We start from the raw sequence: 5,660 nt of genomic DNA, 5'->3' as shown, positions 1-5,660 counted from the left end.
CCAGGCCTGATACATCTCGGCCATATGTTGCTTAAGTTTAAGCATCTCCTCTTTCATTTTACTGATGTCTAACTCCTCTACCTCAACACTTGTATCGACATCCGGGATAGACATGATTTCTGGTATTGGTCCTTTTGATCTGGTTTGGTAATGATAATGTGCCAGTATACTTTAGATAAACTAACTGCTTGAATTCTCTGGAAAACAACAAACTTGTTAGTTTTAGAGTTTAACACATATGCAATTACACGTTGGTATGCAATGCACCTAGGCAATTAACCATTTTCTATCATGTATTTGCTCGGTTGCTTGTGTCATCCCAGCTTTTCCTGACCTTTCACTTTTATTGTCACTCACGCCTATCTTTTATTTCCCTCCCCTTTTATTCTTTTCTTTTGGTTGTGGTCGAATCTTATTAAGATTGCCTACGTATCATGACCCTGTATGAATCAGACCGAGCATAGTTCTGGTGGAAACAATTATTAATACTCTTATTTATTTTTAACAAACGAAACAATACAAAGACAGAAATGACATTACATTTGGACAACACTTTAAGAGAATGGTTTAAAAGACTCAACATGGACTTAAACTAAAACATGACTATTATATGGAAAGTTCCAACAACTATGACTACGCTTCACTCCACAATTTTTTGTTTTTAATCACTGGAACATCTAATCACAGTGGGGCTTGACCCGGCTGAATTCCTAGTGTACGGTACATTCTTTCTAACTCCATTGCAAGATGACGGGAAAAAGTAGGTGCATGCTCTAGAAACCTTTCATAATCCATCCCTTGGCAGTTTACATAACTTCGAGAAGTATAAACGGCCAAATCATGGATTTGTGCTCTGAAATCTTGGAGATTTTGGCCTTGGTTTTGCAATTGTTGTTGGCGAGTGGTGGATATATCTCTTATGTGGTCTTCGCGATCTAAAGCTGACTCCAATTGAGCTCGAAGTCTGGCCTGATTGAGTCTTGCCTGGGCTCTCTCCCTATCAATATCTGTATGCTGATGTTCTCTATTGTACCTTCTCATTTCTTCTAACTGTGCATGGAGTTAAGCTTCTGAATGTTTCCAATAGTCCTTCTCTCTCTTGAATTGAGCCATTTCTTCTTCACATCTCATTACTTGGCGTTCCTTACTAGATTTGGCCTCCTCATTTAACTGTATGATTTTCTCCTTAGCTTTGTCTAACGCCTTTTCAGTCTTTGTCAAGATGGAGTCATAATATTGCATTTTTTCCATCAGATTGGCAATGATTTTCTGATCTTTCCAACTTCTCACTAGCGCTTCAGAGGCTTTCTTCATCTGTTGAAACTGAGCGCGGAGAGTTTTATTCTGGCTAATCAGACTCTTCTTTTCACCTTCTGCTTCTTGTGCTTGTAAGTCTCTCTCCAAATTGAGGTTCCTCAGGCTTTCTTCTAAGGCATGAATAGTTGCTTTGTACCCCTTCTCCTTTTCACCCCAAGCCAACCGTTCTTGGATTTTGTCATCAAAGGCTTGAACATGCGGTCTTTCTATGGGCCTTCTAGGATTAGGTTCTGGTGCATCATCCACACGGGATATTTTCTCAAACCACCTAGCATAACCCGGATTTATCTCGCCTTTCGCAGGATCTGGAACTTGGGTATCATCTTTCAAGTATCGACAACCATTCCAAATCCGCTGGACTAAAGCCTCAGGGAGAGAGGCTTCGGGGTGTAGCACAATCACTTGCATACTCAAATCTTCATCATCAGGCACTACTTGGTATCTCCCTAGCTGTCTTAGAACTCTCTGTGGCGCATACGGCTGGACGCTTCTTAAACCTAACAGCAACAAATAACTCTTCAAGGGTGACATGTGTATCACCTCTCTTACCGGGAGCCATCCCAAAGTCCACTCAATTTGACTTGCCATTAAAGATCTTAAATGGGATATCCAGGCTTCCACCCCTTCTGGAGATTTTAATCTTTTATTCTTTCTTCATAACTCTCGATGAAATTGTCCTTGCTTGGACCATACTGCATGAAGTTGGGGTGATGTCGGAGATGTTCAGTTAACCACATTTGCAACAAAATATTGCACCCTTCGAAGAATTTTGCCCTGGATTTACATAAAGTCAACGCCCGATAAATGTCTGAGAGAATGATCGGGGCAAGGGTGTGATGTTCCTTGGTAGTGAGGACTTGTACGACTCTGGCTATGCGAATATCAATCGTCCACTCTTTGTTTGGGAAAACCATGATTCCCAGAAAAGCCACCATGAAAGCGAAGCGTCGGTGAATCTGCCAGGTGTCCTTGTTTTGTTTGTTGGTAAGAACCTTTTCATGAATTTCAAATCCATCCGGCTTTCCGAACCTTGAATATAGGAAGTTGAAAGAACAACACCCTTTGACAACATTGCTTTTTCTGATTTGATTACTGATATTCAGAAGACCAAAGAATCGGTGTACTGAGGGAGCCTTTGGGAAGATAAGATTCTGGTTTCCCAAATCTCCATCAAAACCGGAATATCCAGCTATTTCTTTTAATGTGGGAGTAAGCTCGAAATCAGAGAAGCGAAAGACATTGTGAATCGGGTCCCAAAAGGTCACTAGTGCCGTAATCAAATCATCGCATGGTTTAACTTTCATAATATCTGTGAGAGCTCCCAAATACTTAATGACCCATTTCTGACCATCTCCTCCTAACTCATACCACCACATCTGAAGCCGAAATAGAAACTCATGTACATCTGTGAACGGTGGGTTCTGGATGGTGCTCATTTTGTACCTGTGAGTGATTTTAATTTAAAAACCCAAAATCAAGACTCATTTTGAAAAAATCATTAAAAAAAATTCATATATATAAAAAACACTTCGTTGAAGAAGGGTTAAAGGTTGTGTTTGCTAACCGACAATTTTTTTATTTTTTTTTTAAAAAAGACGACCAAAGGCAGCTGTTTTTGCAAAAATAGTCTTCCGGCACCCTTTTGGGGACGTTCGGCATATTTTGGACAAGAATGACATCGCCTTACTTATGACAACACAATGACATTTATGTCCCCACATTTTAATTATTTATTATCTATTTATTTATTTATTTTTTAAATAATTGGGCCCGATGTGGGTTGCCTACGTATCTCACGTCCGGCGAGAATCAAACTTACGTAGTTCGTAATAATAAAACCATTTTTAAAAGAAACACGACATTTCCTTTTCTTTTCAAAATTTCGACAGATTTTCAAAATATTTTGGAAATTATTTTTTTCGAAAACAACCAATTTTCTTTCTCGGTTCTCACATTGATTTTCCTTTTCTAACTTTTTCCTATAAGCTGGTCAACATGCAAATCCGAAACAAATGAATGCACAAGTAGCAAGTAAGATGCATCAGGATGGTCTTTTCATTTCGGGTACACCTGTCCTAGACAGACCCAACCCCTGTGTTGAATCTCCAAAGTCAAATGCACGTGATGCAAACAAACGTTCCTACTAGGGATCCGGCATGAAACTGAGTTATTCTAAGTGTAAAACCTGGGGTATACTGTTCTAGACCTGGCTTACCCAAGCGGACAACTTGAGCTGAAGTGGGGGCAACGTACCGGGAGCACGAAAGTCTACCCGGCCTAGTTACTTGGCCCAACTTCGTTCTATTTGGTATGACTTCTAACAGAAAGGTGGGCAACGCACACGTGTGCACCATAAATTCAGAAGACTCAGAAAGAAGAAGGGTTTCGTAACAGTTTAATATACAGTTCAGATAATATCAAAGCGGTAAAAAGCAACATTTAGCACATTAAGCCCAAACAAGTGAATAAACTAGATAATAAATAAAGCCAAATATAACAATTATTTTAAGCTCAAATTCTTAAACCCTGAACCAGAGATTCTGGGTTCGTTCCCCAGCAGAGTCGCCAGAGCTGTCACACCTCCTTTTTACACACCTGAGGAGTATAAGGGAGTTTTTCCAATTTAAGGACAATCGAAACAGGATTTATTTTATTTAAAATTCAGAGTCGCCACTTGGGATAATTTATGGCATCCCAAGTCACCGGTTTAAATCCCGAATCGAGGAACGGTTGACTCTGTATTACAATCCGCAAACATAGAAATCCGGGTAAGGAATTTTGTTAACCCGGGAGAAGGTGTTAGGCATTCCCGAGTTTCGTAGTTCTAGCACGGTCACTCAACTGTTATATCAGACTTAATTGTTTGATTTAGAACAATTTGAACCCGTGTGCATTTATCCTTTACCGATTTTTATTAAGAAAATCATCTTGAAACGGGTCACGCGTACGTGTACCCATTTGTTTGGCGCATCAAAATCATGTGACGCGAACGTTTCTACAATTAATAACATATTATTATTAAAAATAAAAATTGGCCAAAGTTACGCGTGCCTAAAACAAACTACGAAACATTTGTCATTTTTATATGATTAAATGGTAAGCGGCGCACCTCGGACTATATGAGCTAATTTAATTCAATAACCTCCGAAAACCCATTTTTTATTGAGAAGATTTGTTCGAAGTTGCGCGAACGCATACTCCGAATTATTTTTAGAATTATGATCATGTCACGCGAACGTGTCCACGACTATGATAATCCATTAAACGTGCCTAAAAAATTTTACGATAATTGGTTATTTGTTGTCTTTAAATCATAAGAAATTAGTAGAGGGCCATGCATTTGTAATTTTGTTTGGCACATTATATCTCGATTTGTTCTAACTTCTATACTTAATTAGGAGAGTCATAACTTTTTATGTTAAGTGTGGAACACCTCAATTTATTAATGAACATGACTAATTGATTAAAAGACGTAAGAGGATTTTTGCCTATTTTTGTGCTAATGTTTAAGCTAAAATTTAAATGTCAACGGACTAGTAATAGGCGATCCATGTTTGATTACGAAAAGGCCCAGGCTGATTATAGGCCCAACGACCAACCTGCCGGTTACTATATGACCAGCGAAATAAGCAGCTGGGCTTGACGTGAGCCCAGATGAAAATCCCATCGCTGAAAGGAGTTTTGGCATAACTTGGCCAAAAAATGCAAGCCAGTTTCATGATCCAGTGCCAATGTTTGAGGCAAATTACATCATTCAAGAAAATCCGAGTTTGAACCAATTCTGGTAAACCTTGACTCAAATGCAAAGCATACTTTAATGTTAACGTATCTTCTAAAATGAATATGCAATTCCTAGTAAAAATTATTTCAACAAACGATCTCCCTATCTTGCCAAAATAGAACATTTCATGCCAAAATAACAACAGGCCTATCATCAATCGTTACTGAAATTGAAATACTGAATGAATCTTCCCTAGAATGTCATTATCTTTCACACAAATAACCTAGCTATCAAACACATCCAATTCTTACTTCAATTTCCATCAGAATACCTGGAAGGACCTCGAAACATATGTATATGTTTGGCAATATGGTTTTAACAAGAAATTTTCACTCTATACTCAGTCGAAAGCCCTTTTGAAATGCAAGAAACTCATACACAAACAGAAGCAAAACTAAATGACAGTTTGACATCATTGGATCAACACATATTACATTAAGTCCAAATAAATACTCCCAGAATCAACTACATTCAGACAAGGTCCAAATCCATCACTTAAAACAAATGTAATATCAAGGAAAGGAGTATGCAAAATAAGCTAAACTAGGCAAACATGAAATAA

This window comes from Nicotiana tabacum, chromosome 5, assembly GCF_000715075.1.
Source record: "Nicotiana tabacum cultivar K326 chromosome 5, ASM71507v2, whole genome shotgun sequence".
Taxonomy (NCBI): domain Eukaryota; kingdom Viridiplantae; phylum Streptophyta; class Magnoliopsida; order Solanales; family Solanaceae; genus Nicotiana; species Nicotiana tabacum.
The sequence above is the reverse complement of the archived record's forward strand: the minus strand, read 5'-3'. Positions refer to the sequence as shown.